This window comes from Mastomys coucha, unplaced genomic scaffold (genome assembly GCF_008632895.1).
Source record: "Mastomys coucha isolate ucsf_1 unplaced genomic scaffold, UCSF_Mcou_1 pScaffold20, whole genome shotgun sequence".
Classification (NCBI taxonomy): domain Eukaryota; kingdom Metazoa; phylum Chordata; class Mammalia; order Rodentia; family Muridae; genus Mastomys; species Mastomys coucha.
The window spans coordinates 14,398,061-14,414,049 of record NW_022196903.1 but is presented as its reverse complement, the minus strand read 5'-3'; positions in this window follow the sequence as shown (position 1 = coordinate 14,414,049).

Here is a 15,989-nt window from a genome sequence, read left to right as displayed (position 1 = left end):
AGTTTACTTAGATCCCGCCACAGCTCTATTATTCACTTGTCTTGGTAAAAGAAGGACTGTCGCTCACTCTCGCTCGCTCGATCTCTCTGTCTCTGTATCTGTCTCTGTGTGTGTGTGTGTCAGTGTGTGTAACAGGCGGGCCTTATGCACTCTATGCAAGTCTTCAAAAGCCCTGTACCAATGAATTATATCCCCAGCCTCCTCCAACTCCCTCCCCTTCTATAATGTTTTATTTATTTATTTATTTATTGGTACTTTCACTTCAAAACTGGATGTTAGGAATCTGCACACCTAATAATGGGAAAAGAAATATTTCTTTTGTTGTGGGTTTTTTGTTGTTGTTTTTCTTTTTGTTTTTTTATTTTTCGAGACAGGGTTTTTCTGTATAGCCCTGGCTGTCCTGGAACTCACTCTGTAGACCAGGCTGGCCTCGAACTCAGAAATCTGCCTGCCTCTGCCTCCCAAGTGCTGGGATTAAAGGTGCACCACCACTGCCCGGCTGTTGTAGGTTTTAAAATCTTTCTTAACTGAAGAATTATGGCTTTAGAATGATTGAACTTTCTGTGCCTTGGTTTAAAGCTAGCTGTACAAATTATACCTATGATCATTCAAGAAAATAGACTGCATCATTAAAAAAAAAAAAAAAAAAAAAACTTTTGTCACCTCAAAGCTTATTCTACATTTTGTGCATTTTGTGTATTGTCATATTTCCTAATGGGGCAAAAATTATGACACACATTTTAAGTGCTTTAAGGAAGGGTGAGATAGGATGTGTAATAGAATTGGGAAGCTTTAAAAAAAAAAGATAAGATTTAACTTAGGGCTTGAGGAAAAAGTAAATACACTTCAGGGAAATGGACTGGAACTGAAGCTAATCTATCTATCTATGGTGAGTCTCAGTATGAGTTCCTGATTCATTGCAGTAATAGGAAGGATAGAAAAAACAGTGTGATCAGGAGACAGAAAAAGAAAGGAAATGGTATATATGACAATTTAGGGGTAGTATGATAATAGCAGTTGGTGAAGCAGAAGGATAAAAACAGTAAGAGATAGGACTGTTAAAGTAACCTAACCTGTTGAACTGTAGAAATGTGTTAGTCAGTCAAAAATATATAGTCAATAGCGTTAATTTGTATATATGTACTGTGTGTGTGTGTGTGTGTGTGTGTCTGTATGATTAGGCCATGGTACAGGTCTGGAAGTCACAAGCTAATTTACAGAAATCAGTTCTCCCTTTTCACCCAAGGACCCTAGGCATCAAACTCATTATCAGATTGCACAGCAGTTTTACCTGGGAGAACTATGATGGAGCCTATTGGCTCAAAGGCGAACTGTCCTTAGTGGGGATGAGGCTGATTATTTAGAAAGGTAGGAAAGAAACAGACACAGAGATAGATTTGGGAGGACTGCCAGTGCATACTGCAGCAGCAGCCTCAAGTTTATTATTCATAGCTTTTTTATACCCCACAGTACTGTGGGAAACAAGACCAACAAACTAACAAACAACTGCTGAAATCTACACAGGACATCTGTTCTCATCCAGAGGCCTCCCTGTTCCTTCCACCAACGTCAATAGAATGTTCAGACCCTCGACTTGACCCTCAAGTGTACTTCCTCCTATCCTATGCAAGCCAGGAAATCTGCCAGCAGACCCTGACCTGCCTCAATTCTGCCTAACAGTCAGCCTCTCTCCCCTCTCCCTCTCCCCTTCCTCTTTCTCTCTCTCTCTCTCTCTCTCTCTCTCTCTCTCTCTCTCTCTCTCTCTCTCTCTCTCTCTCTCTCTCTCTCTCTCTTTCTCCCTTTTTTTTCTTACTCTGCTTCAAATAAGCAGGCATATGGCTCCCACAGGAAATCCTTTCCTCAGCCTCTACCCTGTGTTTCCAGCTGGTTTCTTTTTTTTTTCTTGTGTCATTTTGTTACTGCCAGAGCTGTTCTCTGCAAACAGTTGAGCTCCATTGGACTACACTGCCATTGTCATTGTTGCGCATGAAGGCCACTCAGTAATGTGATTTAGATAAAGAGTGCTTTATGACCAAGGGTGTTTAAACAAGTACACTTCAGCCCTTTCCTCAGACTCTTACAAAGTGAGAGAGGCAGACTTAACACTCACCTCTGTCTGGTGCATTCTGTTAGAATTACTTATTGTTATATGAGAGAGAGTTAACAAACTACAGTGCATAGCCAAATTTTTTGGTAGACAGATTTTTGCTGCCACACAGCCACAACTGAATATTTGTAAAATCCGTGACTGCTTTAGGGCTTCAGGAGCATAGCTGAGTAATTTCAAGAGGCACAGTAAACATAAAATATGTACTAACTAGCACTAGGTGGAAATTTTGAAGATCTCACTTCTGACCAACAAATGAAATTTCTCAAGCTTTTATGGCTATATTACTACATCCATTGCTCTGCTCTGCCTTGCTACCACAGTGTTCACTTCTAACCATTGGATATAGACTTCCCCCATTCTTTCGAACCTAACGTCTTGTGTCAAGTGTAAACAAAACATCAAGCTAGACTTTGCAACAATGGCTATATTAATTCCTCTGTTATAAATTGAAACAAATTCTTAGAAAACTTTTAAAACACACATAAGTAATTCCAATTAATGACAGCTATTTGTAGATATTTTTAATCTTAGCTCATCCTCTGTTTCTCCAGAACTCTACAAGTTTGAATGGGAAAAAAAGTTCAGTGTATCAAGCATCCATTTTGTGTGGGTTTTCTGGCAATGGCAGTCTTAGCATGTGCTTTAGACTGCTCTAGACTTTTAGTTGGGTACAAGTATTGCAAAACCACGGGACCTATAAACAACCTACTCTACTTTATATACCAACCTAGCAACAGTAAGTTCATAAAATGAATTTAGGCTACAGAGGAAAATCCATTCAAAAGTTCTCGATGTCATCAGTTGTGGGGAGCCGCAGCTGCCACCCTATATTGAACACCTGGTCTCTGGCCAAAGCAGAGAGCATTGATAATCAAGCCATTAGTTGGAGAAGCTGAGTGCCTCCAGTTTGTGATGCAAGCTGGTATGAATTTCCCGCAGCCTATTATGCTTTGCACGTAGCTGATGCTGATTAGGACCAGGAAAAGTATTTAACCTGTAAAGGCTGGAGGCTTCTAGATTCTACTTGAGAGAGGATTATTATGAGCCAGGCGGTGGTGGCGCACACGCCAGTAGTCCCAGCTACTAGGGAGGCTGAGAGAGAGATAATAGAGATTATAGAGATTAGAGATATTATTAAGAAGAAGTAAAATAAGGGTTCCTGAATAAAATCTGCTTGGAAAAGGGCTCATGTTTGCCTCCTTATTTCCGCTGGATGGGTAAGGCGGCCGACATTGTTTTTGTCCTTGTAGATCTGTCTTTCTCTTAAGAACTGGACTTGTTTTCATGCTACAGAGTTTGTTTTACCAAGTGACATTAACAGACCATGCTGTCCTAGAGGTATTGGAGCATCAACAGATGAAAGAAACTTCATTCATGGGAGTCCTTAACATATTCTTGTTTATTTGTCTGAGAAACAGCAAATGCTCATTTCTGAACCAGTCCCTTTGCTTAGGTTCAAGAATCTCTAGAGTTCAACCTAGGAATAAGGGTCCATCTACAAAAAACCCCATGACTGCTTTAAAAAGGGGAATATGTGAGTTTTAAAGAAAATCAAACTCCTTTCAGTTGAAAATAAAATGAAACATGCTGAAGAAACAACCAACAAATATCTACTATTCTCTAAGATATATTTAAAATTAATGCAATACTGATCTCTGCTGGCTAGTTTTATGTCACCTTGACACAAGCTAAAGTGATCTGAGGAGGCAGGAACCTCACTTAAGAGTGAGGTTATACTGTACACATGTGTTATACTATACACATGTTCTGGCAGCATGTGTATCGTAGAGGATTGCAATTTGATCATCAATAGGAGGAGAGGAGCTCGGCCCTGTGAAAGTTCTGTGCCCCAGTGTAGGGGAATGACAGGGCCAATAAGTGGGAGAGGGTGGGGTGGCAGGCATGGGGAGGGGGAAGGCAACAGGGGTTTGTTTTTGTTGTTTTTGTTTGTTTTTTTTGTTTTTTGGAGGGGAAACTAGGAATGGAGAAATTTACATGTAAATAAAGAAAATATCTAATTAAAAAAAAAAAAGAAAGAAAATGCTTCCATAAAATGAAGCTATAGGCAAGGCTATATAGGGCATTTTCCTAATTAGTTGTTGTCTTAGACTTTTACTCCTATGAACAGGCACAATGACCAAGATAAATGTTTTAAAGGACATTTAATTGGGCTGGCTTATAGGTTCAGAGGTTCAGTCCATTATCATTAAGGTGGGAGCAAGGCAGCATCTAGGCAGGAATGATGCAGGCAGAACTGAGAGCTCTACATCTTCATCTGAAAGCTGCTAGTGGAAGACTGACTTCCAGGCAACTAGGATGAGGGTGTTAAGCCCAGGCCCACAATAACACATCTACTCCACGAGGCCACACCTTCTAATAGTGCCACTCCCTGGGCCAAGCATATACAAACCATCACAGTTGAGGTGAAAGCGCCCAGCCCATGGGTTGGTGGTGCCATCCCTGGGCTGGTGATCCTGTGTTCTCTAAAAAAGCAGGTGGGGCAAGCCATCTGGTAGCACTCCTCCAGGGCCTCTGCATCACCTCCTACCTCCAGGTTCCTGTCCTGCTTGAGTTCCTGCCCTGACTGCTTTTGATGGTACTGTGAGTGAAATAAACCCTTTCCTCCTCACTTTGCTTTTTTGGTCATGGTGTTTTATCAAAATAGTAGCCCTAACTAGGACAGAACTTGGTACTAGGGTAGTGCAGTGCGGGTATTGCTGTGACAGAGCTGACTGTATTGCTTTGGGGAGGATTGTGGAATGACTTCGGAAGTTTGGGTTAGGAAAAGCCAGTGAGTGCTGAGAACTCAGTGAGCTGTTCTGTAGGAGCCTGGAAGATAAGAATGTTATCTTCTAAGAGCAGTGCAGAAGATGGAGGCCTGGCTTGTGAAGTTTCAGAGGGAAGAAAAGACCTTGGTACTAGTTTTGAAGGCATGAAGGGGGTCATAGAGAGCAGTGGTGTTTTGGCACTGTTTGGCATGGTTGGGGTCCCTGAAGAAAGCCCAGGAGAGACAATTGATGAAAGTGCAACACAGTGATAGCAAAAGACTCCAGGAATTTGAAGACGCTAGTACCGTGAGATGACCACCAAGAACAGCAGCAATGTAATGGAACCAGCCAAGCCTAGAAAACGTTCTCTGTGTGCTTCAGAGGACAGAACTACAGAAGCAGCCCAGCCCCTTGAAGGAGCCCAGAAGATTTTAAGTGAATGCCAGAAAATTGGGTATTGACTTATTTATACTTTGGGAGTTTGGTTTCCCTTTGTTCAGACTGTGACTATGCCCCGATTCTTGCTTTTGAAGTAAGAAAGTATTTTTTACCTTATAGGCACTCACAGTTAAGAGACTTTGGATTTTAATAGATACTTTGTATTTTTAAAAGAGACTTAATTTTTAAATTATTTTTTGTTTTTTATGTACATTAGTGTTTTGCATGCATATATAACTATATGAGAATGTTGAATCCCCTAGAACAGAAGTTACAGACAGTTGTAAGCTGCCATGTGAGTACTGGGAATTGAACCCAGGTCTTCTAGAAGAGCAGCCAGTGCTCATAACCAAGAGATTTAATTTGTAAAGTATTTGAATTTGTGACTATGGGATGTTTACATTTGAATTTTATTGAGTATTTATATTGTAATATCAATGTTAATGTGTAATCTTTAAGATGAACAAGAAAGGAAAGGTTGTGGCTTAACAGTGATTTGTCTGTGTGTCACATCAAAAAGAGATTGATTGCACTGAATACTTATGTCAACTTGACACAAGCTAAAGGGATCTGAGAGGAGTGAACTTCAGTTAAGAAAATGCTTCCATAAAAGTAGGCTTGGGCAGGCCTTCAGGGCATGTTCTTCATTAATGATTGATGGAGAACGGTCCAGCCCATTCTGCTTGTACTATCCCTGGGCTGGTTTCCCTGTGTTTTATAAGAAAGCAGGCTGAGCAAGCAAGGAAGAAGTATCCTCAGTGGCTTCTGCATCAGCTCTTGCCTGCACGTTCCTGCTCATTTTGAGTTCTTGCCCTGACATCCCTGGATGATGAGAACTCGTGTGGAAGTGTAAGCTGGATTAAACCCTTTAACCCTCCAAATTGCTCTCCATCATAATGTCTCATCACAGCAATAGTACCCCTAACTAGGACAAGGTCTAAGACACAGATAGTTAAGTAGCTGGTCAATTCAGCTGTACTAGGTTGAATCATATTCTCTGTACATGGCATATACATGTATTCATAGTGCCTACATGCTGAATATTCTTTCATTTTAGCTCTGGTTGAAGTTTTCTACATAAACACAAACCTAGCTGTAGTCTGGAAATAAATATATAATGTTGTATATCATACAATTTCTAGCCTTATAGTGGGAAGCACAAAGGGCTTGTCATTGGGAATATACTGTCTACTCATGGAGTTTCAACCCCACAAATTTTGTGGATGTGAGAATTAGGCAGAGTCACTGCTGACAGAGCAGCTTTCCTTCAGTACCTAGTGTAACTCAGCTCACCATACTTTCAAGCAGCTTCTGAAAGAAGAACCTTTATCCCATTCCTTGTGAACACTTTAATTCCCTATATTTGCCTTTGAGCACTTTCATTGTCTTACAGTGCTGTAGATTGCATAGAATGAACTGTACAAAATAAACACTGATTTAGGTACAAAAAGTCTATACCCTCTTATGTATAAAAAATATTTTAAAACTTACCACCTACACAATGAGCATGTATGTGCTTTAATGATAGTTTTTGTGTGCATCCTCAGAACTCTTTGACATGCAAGACAGGTTATTTACATGAAAATTGGTCTCATTTAAAAGATTATTCTAAGGAACATTGCATATGAATTATTGGTATATAATAGCCTTTTATTAAAGGTTGAGCTGTCACCTGTCTCAGTTAAATCAGAGCAGTGCTGATGATGTAAGCTAGTATTTTTACAGTCTTTTAGTATGAGGGTAGGATTACAGAGCTGTGTTAAAATTTTCATGAGAAGAAATAAAAATAGTATGTTGTATTTTATTGCCCATGATAATAAATGATGATATGTATCTACTTTAGTGATACTGAAATAAACCATAAAAATATAACTTCAGCCAGGCATGATGGTAAATTTCTGAGTTTGAAGCTAAACTGCTCTACATAGTGAGTGTCAGGCCAGCTCGGCTACACAGTAAGGCCTTGTCTCAATGAAAAATAAAAATAAAAATAATTCACTTGTTATCTTTGTGGTGTTTTAAACATGTTTTTCTTGGCAGTCTGATGGCTTTATTGGACAGGATTATGAAGGAGAGGTTACATATAGGGGTATGAGTGACTCAAAATAGCCTTATCATCAGAAAATCCTACCCTACAATGAGTTATGTCTGTCACTGAAGATGGACCATAGATTCTCTTGTAATTACTTCTTAGGATAAGGATAGGTTATGGTAGTATTTTTCAAAACTTAAGTAAATATACTTTATTTAGAGAAAAAATGTCTTTTGAGTCAGATCTCACAATATAGTCTAGGCTTGCCTTTAATTCAACATGAATAACCCTGCATTAGGCTCCCAGATGCAGAAATTATAGGTGTAAGCCATCATAGCCAGCTGAAAAGTCAATTTTGAAGAAGAAAACAAGTGCAGTTATTTGAGTTCCTACCTAGATTGAAATTAAGGTATCAAACATTTCTTATTTAGACTAGCTATGTGTGTGTGTATCTATTTTATTCAGCTTTATTTTGCTGTAATAAAATATTTAAGACAAACAACTTAAAAGAAGAATAGACTTCTTTTGATTGTCACTTTCAAAGGTTTCAGCCTACTGTCACTTGGCCATGTTGCTTTAGGTATGAGGCAGCATAATCCTTAAAGACAGAAACACCTTTTAATATGGCTGCTCACCATGTTGGGACCAGGAAACAGAAAGAGAGTAAGACTATCTCCTTTATAATCCACTTCCCTGACCAAACATCCTTTCCACTGGACCTCACTACCTCTAAGCTGATAATCTCCAATTGTTCCACATGATTCTCTGGGAGACATTCAACACTCAAAATCTAATGCCATCTTCATTTTCATCTACTGTCAACGTTTTTGAATGAACCATTTGCTGTCACTGCCTCACTTCTTTGATGCCAAGTTCTCTCTCCCCACTCCATCCCCAACCATCTGCTTCCTATTAATATGCTGAAACTTTCCCCGACTTTCTTACTGATGACAGACAGTTGCTTACTTCTCACTCTGACTTGTGATGCTGGATGGAGCGTTTTATGCTCTGCTTTTAAAGATACAGTCTCTCAGCTCTAGTGACTAGGACCAGTGTGTTTTCATTCTATTCCTGACAGTTTATACACCTGTGATTAGTGTCATCTGCCTATAGCAGCTTTTCACCACCAACAACAAAGCGAACCCCTTCTTTCCTCCCCACTACTGCTGCTCTGAAGTCATATTGCCATTTCTACATTACTATACCTATGTATGATACATGTTCCCTTAATTTGAATATTTCATAGACATAATCACAGCTTGCTTTTTACATCCATTGTTGTGTGTTTGGGGAAATAGTTGATGTATCTAGATCAATTAATGAAGCACATGCACGTGTCTCACAATTACAATTACAAATAAGTGCATAACATCCAGGAAAGATTTTTTCACTTTATTCCCACAGTTCACACTTGAGAACATTATTTTCCTCATCACTATAAATAGGAAATATGGTTAATTCATCAATTTCTATCTTTTTTCTCATAATTTTTTCATATCTAACACTGTTGTTTATGTATCTGATTTCTCCCTATTATAGTTATTCTTCATCTGCTGCTAAAATTTTCTCTTTAAGTCAGCAAACAAGTCTATCTACACAGAGATAATAGATGTTGTTGGCTCTCTGAGGCAGATGGCCTCTGTAGCAACCCTTTAATTTTGCCATTGTATTAGGTTACTTTTCACCAGTGGCAGAGGAAGAAATAGATGTGTATTCATTTTCATAAAACTTTACAAAACAAATCAATGAGACAGGTCTGTTCCAAGGACCCTTGTCTATTGCCCTCTGTTCAACAACATAAAATACATCATGTGTCTTCCTACCAAGGCCTCTATATTTTCTATACACCATAGTATTTATGTACCATTCTTCAGAATCAAACATCAATCTTAATTTGCCACTTGTATTTCAAATACGGAGATTATAATCTGTATTCTGACTTGTTCTGCCTAGCCATTATCATTATGTAGTTGATACAAACCACAACTTATTTTATATTTTATAAACGGTTTGACTAATATATGGATAAAGATGATGAAAACTTTTTCACGTACAAACAGAATTCTGGAAGTATTTTTAAAATACTGAGAAAGGGATGTAAATTAAATGGCAAATCTTGCTTCGTAGAATAGGCAAATTACATCCTGATAATATGCAGACCTGACCACTTTCTTAATTAATGCTATTTATGCATTTTGCATAGAAATAAAACATGGTTCTTTTTTTTTTCACAGTAATTGGGATCAAGCCCATAGTCTTGCAAACAGTAGTCAAGTGCTCGATAGTGGAAAATTTGGTTACAGATACTAAAACCTGTGACCTACCAGGAACAGATTCTAAGCATAAGGAAAATGCTATGAAAAAAATGCAGTGATTTCTATGTGGAGCTTTAATTTCAGAATATTAAATTATTTGGTTTAATACACTGAATGTCTGTCCAATAATAACAGATTGTTTCCAAAGTACAAGTTGGGTTTTTGTTGTTGTTGTTGTTAAAAGATGTATTTCTTTCTTTACATGAGTACTCTCTCTATGTATGCCTGCATGAGAGAAGAAGACATCAGATCCCATTACAGATGGTTGTGAGCGATTATGCGGTTGCTGGGAATTGAACTCAGGACCTCTAGAAGAGCAACCAGTGCTCTCAACTGCTGAGGCATCTCTCTAGCCCCAAAGTACAACTGTGGGTAATGGTATAGAAAACTATTACTTATTCCAGACTTTCAGTGTTCCTTTAATATTCAATTATCAATGTAATTTAATGAATAAATGAATAAAAAATATTTTAGCTTAAGATTGGTAATAAGAGATTCTGTTGACACCACAGTATTGAGATTGTGTTTGAGTTCTTGGTTAGCTAACTGAGGTGGAATAAAGCATAGAAGAGATAATTATTGGAAATGAAGAATTACAAATGTGCTGGCTAGTTTTATGTTGACATGACACTTGCTGGAGTCACTGGAAAGGAGGAAACCTCATTTGAGAAAAACTCTCCATAAGATTTGGTTGTAAGGTATTTTTTTTAATTAATGATTGATGTAGGAAGGGCCCAGCCGATTTTGGGTGGTGCTATCCTTGGGCTGGTGGTCCTGGCTTCTATAAGAAAGCAGGCTGAACAAGCCATGAGAAGCAAGCCAGTAAGCAGCACCCTCCATGGCCTCTGTTTCAACTCCTACTTATAGGTTCCTGCTCTGTTTCAGTTCCTATCCTGATTTTCTTCAGTGATGAGTAGTGATAATGAAGTGTAAGCCAAATAAACCCTTTCCTCCCCAAGTTGCCTTTGATCATGATGTTTCATCACAATAATAGTAACCCTAAATAAGACATACAAGTACCCTGATTATATAGTGACCATGATTATAAAGAACCCAAAGAAAATTATAAACTGCTGGAGTTAAGTTGAATTACCAAATTCAACATATGAAAATTAATTTGGTTTCTATATGTCATCAACAAAAAGTACAAAATAAGCAGAAATATTGTTAGTGTTCTTAGTAATAAACTACAAAAGTTTATTGCTTAATTTAACATAAAGGACACTGGTAATACATTATTAACAACTGGAGCCATAGAATGAATAATGTATTAGAATTTTCTGTAATGTTTCCAATATTATATACCTCTAAAATGTTTTCAAACTAAAAACTTTATCAAAGTAAGACATTCAAAATAAAAAAAAAAAAGCAATACCACTAATCACAATCAAAAACACTTAACAAGTAGCTTGGGGTTTTAATAATGGATGTGATATCTGTAAAAATGTTTATTTGTTGGCTATTTACAATTTGTTAGTTTCTTTGGTGATACTGAAGATAGAACTAAGAGTCCCATGCATGGTAAACATGGCTTCTACCACTCAGATATATCCTCTACCAACTCAGACTATAAGAAAAACTGCCAAAGGAGTTGTGATTATTTGAATAGGTATAGCCCACATAGACTCATGTATTTGAATGCTTGACTTATAGGGAGTGACTCAATTAGGAGGTGTGGCCTTGTTGGAGGAAATGTGTCACTGTGAAGGCAGGATTTGAGGTCTTATATATTCTCAAACTATACCTGGTGACACAATCCAGTTCTGCTGCCTAGGAGTCTAGTTGTAGAATTCTAAGGTCCTTCTCCAGCACCATGTCTACAACAACACTGCCATACTTCCTGCCATGATGACAATGTACTAAACCTCTGAAGTGGCTCTTATATGCTCATGTGTTTGAATGCTTTGCCCATAAGGAGTGGTACTATTAGGAGGCTTTCTTGGAGTAGATGTAGCCTTGTTGAAAGTAGTGTGTCACTCTGGAGGTGGGCTTTGAGGTTTTATATATGCTTTAAGCTGTACCGGTGAGACAGCCTCCTCCTGGCTGCCTCCAGATCAAGATGTAGAATTATCAGCTCCTCCAGCACTATGTCTGCCTGCAAGGATTCCATGCTTCCCACCATGATGATAACGGACTAAACCTCTGAAACTGTAAACCAGACCCAGTTAAATGTTTTCTTTGTAAGAGTTGCCTTGGTCATGGTGTCTCTTCCCAGCAATAAAACTCTGAAACATAAATTGGAACCTGGAGTTGGGTTTTGCTGTGATAGACCTCACCATGCTTTTGTTTGGAGAGATGTGGAATTGGAGACTTTGGATTAGGGTAGTGGAATGCTTTATGCAGGGCCTAATCAGACATATTAGTAGGAACATGGAAGACAGTGGTACTGAGGGTGATTTGAACTGTGGGGGGCTGGCTCAAGACTTTTCAAACAAAAAGATTCTAGTATGTTGCTTAGAGATTGTTGTTGTGCTGTTTTGGTGAAGAATGTGCCTGCCTTTTATCCTTATCCAAAGAGTCTGCCTGAGACTAAGGTGAAGAGATTTAGATTAATTAATTACATTGGCAAAGTTAATCTCAAAACAACCTAGCATAAACTCTGTTATATGGTTCACTTTTATGAGAAGCATTTTGATAAAACACAGCAAACTGAGAAAGGAAAACTATAAAATTTATGTTCAAGAGTTAAAAGATCACCAGGAAGTAGAAGGGGATGAAATCGTATGTTTAAGAAGATAAATGGATTAAAGATATTAAGTGGAATTAAGTGAGTAGTGATCTCAGGGCAAGATATCACCCAGCTATGTTTCCATTTTGTGAAAAGGAATTAAAGAAAAGCTTCAGTCCAGGTGCTTTAAATCCCAGCACTGAGGAGAAAGAGGTATGCATATCTCTGAATTCCTTGTCTACGTTGCAAGTTCTCTGACAGCCAAGCTTAAGCAGTGAAAGAAATCATTGAAAACAGAGAGCTGGTGAAGATGTAATTGAACAAGTGTTCAATGTTACAACCCCAGCAAGCAGCAGAACTAGAAAGATTCAGCTACATGGTTCTGGCACAGAGCCTAGATGTGTGGCAGGGGCCTGCATGGAGGCCCAGAGAAGCTATCATATGAATCTGTGAAAGGCTTTTGTGTGAAGCTGTGAAGGTGAAGTCTAGATTTCTTTGGAGGCTCCCAAGATGTTGGAGATTCCAGAGCATTGGATACCTGCCAAAGAAAGCTGCTAACAGGGAGTTGAACAAGCCAAAGAGAAAGAGTGTTTTGCAATGAACAGAGCAAAAAAGAGTTGGAGATCTAAAGAACATTTTGATATCCTACATGGAAATGCAGTTTGGTGTTCGTCCAACTGGTTTTCGGTCTTGCTTTTGCCCAGTATTTCCTCATTATGCTCCCTTTTAGAACAGTAATATATATCCTGTACTATTATATGTTAGAATTATGTTATCTGTTTTTTTCTATTTTTTTATTAGATGTTTTCTTTTTTTTTTTTTTTTTTTTTTTTTTTTTTTTTTTTTTTTTTGGTTTTTCGAGACAGGGTTTCTCTGTGTAGCCTTGGCTGTCCTGGAACTCGCTCTGTAGACCAGGCTGGCCTCAAACTCAGAAATCCGCCTGCCTCTGCCTCCCAAGTGCTGGGATTAAAGGCGTGCGCCACCACCGCCCGGCTAGATGTTTTCTTTATTTACAGTATCTCCTTTCCCAGGTTCCCCTCCAAAATAAAATAAAATAACCAAAATCTAAAACTAACTCCTGTTCCCTCCCCCTCCCCCTGCTCACCATTCCACCCCCTCCTACTTACTGGCCCTGGCATTTCCCTACACTGGGGCACAGAACCTTCACAGGGCCAAGGTCTTCTCCTCCCATTGATGATGGATTTAGCCATCCTCTGCTATAAAAATGCTGCTGGAGCCATGAGTCCCCCTATGTTGGGCATAGTACTATGAGAGGACCCAGCTATACCACTCCTGGGCATATACCCAGAAGATGCTCCAACATGTAATAAGGACACATGCTCCACTATGTTCATAGCACCCTTATTTATAATAGCCAGACACTGGAAACAACCCAGATATCCCTCAACAGAGAAATGGATACAGAAAATGTGGTACATATACACAATGGAGTACTACTTAGCTATTAAAAACAATGAATTTATGAAATTCCTGGGGAAATGGATAGACCTGGAGAATATCATCCTGAGTGAGGTAAACCAATCACAAAAGAACACATGGTATGCATTTTCTGATGAGTGGATATTACCCCAAAAGATCAGAATACACAAAGTACAAACCACAAACCATAAGAAACTCAAGAAGAAGGAACACCAAATTGTGGATACTTTGCTCTACACTTGTTCTTAAAAGGGGGAACAAAATACCCATGGAAGGAGTTGTAGAGACTAACTATGGAGCAGATACTAAAGGAAGGACAATTCAGAGGCTGCTCCACCTGGGAATCCTTCCCATATTCAATCATCAAATCCAGACACTATTGTGAATGCTAGCAAGTGCTAGATGACAGGAACATGATATAGCTGTCTCCTGAGAGGCTCTGACAGTACCCAACTAATACAGAAGAAGAGGCTCACAGCCATCCATTGGACTGAGTACAGGGTGCCCAATAAAGGAGCTAGAGAAAGGACCCAAGGAGCTGAAGGGTTTGCAGCTCCTCAGGACGAACAACAATATGAACCAACTAGTACTCTCTGAGCTTCCAGGGATTAAAACTCCAACCAAAGAGGACACATGTTATCTGTTTTTTTGGTTATGATTTTATAAGGGATTTCAAGTTAATAGATTGAATGAATTTCAGAAGATACTTTAAACCTTAGACGTTTAAACATTGTTGAGATTATGATAGACTATGGGGAGTTTTGAAGTTGAACTGAATACATTTTGCATTATGCTATGGCTACAAGACCTTGGGGGACAGGTTGTAGAATATGGTGATTTGAATAAGTATATGCCCCATAGACTCATGTGCTTTGGCTCATAAGAAGTGACACTATTAGGAGGTGTGGCCTTAGTAGAGTAAATCTTGCCTTGTTGGAGAAAGTGTGTCACTGTGGGGGCAAGCTCTGGCATCTTTTATATGTTCAAGGTATACTCAGTGACACAGTCTCCTTCAGCTGCCTGGAGATCAAGATGTAGAACTCTAGGCTCCTCCAGCACCATGGCTGCTTGGATAATGCCATGCTTTATGCTATGATGAAAATAAACTAAACCTCTGAAACTGTAAGCCAGATCCAAATCAATATTCCCCTTTATAAGAATTGCCTTGGTCATGGTGTGACTTCACAGGAGTGACACTCTAATTAATACAGAAGTTAAAGAACTAGACAAATAGAGTAAAGTGATATAGTCATGGGCTGTAAGTTTCAAAACTGTAAAGTATCAGTTTTCCTTAGATTGCATTGTAGATTCAAGTCACTTTTGGGTTTTTATTCAGAGAACATAGACCAAAAAAAAAAAAAAAAAAAAAAAAAGTCTAAGAGACACATGCTTGCCTTCCTGTCTCTCTGGGCTGGTGTCCTGAGCAGATCTTGGGCACAAACTCAGCAGCCAGTCCCCAAAACACCCAGAGAAAGCTGTTGTATTCGCAGATGCTCTAACAAGCCCAGAATCCCAGGATCCCAGGATCGCAGGATTGCAGAGACAACTTGGCTCTGAGGAGTTCTGACACAACCAGGATCACAGGAATAACAGACTCCAGATTTAGCAAGGGCAGGTAGCACTAGAGATAACCAGATGGCGGGGGAGGGGGGAAGCAAGCATAAGAAAATAAACAACACAAACCAAGGTTACTTGGCACCATCAGAACCCAATTCTCCCACCATAGCAAATCTTAGACACACCATCACACCCAAAAAGCAAGATTCAGATCTAAAATCACTTCTCATGATGATGATACAGGACTTTAAGAAAGACATAAGTAGCACCCTCAAAGAAATACAGGAGAACACAGTTAAACAGCTAGAAGCCCATAAAGAGGAAACACAAAAATCCCTTAAAGAAGTACAGGAAAACACAACCAAACAGGTGAAGAAAATGAACAAAATCATCCAGAATCTAAAACTGGAAAGAGAAACAATAAAGAAATCAGAAAGAGAGACAACCCTGAAGATACAAAACCTAGAAAAGAAATCAGGAGCCATAGATGAAAGCAAGCATCACCAACAGAATACAAGAGAAAGAAGAGAGATCTCAGGGGCAGAAGATACCATAGAAAACATTGTCACAACAGTCAAAGAAAATGCAAAAATCAAAAAGCTCCTAACCCAAAACATCCAGGAAATCCATGATGCAATGAGAAGACCAAACCTAAGGATAA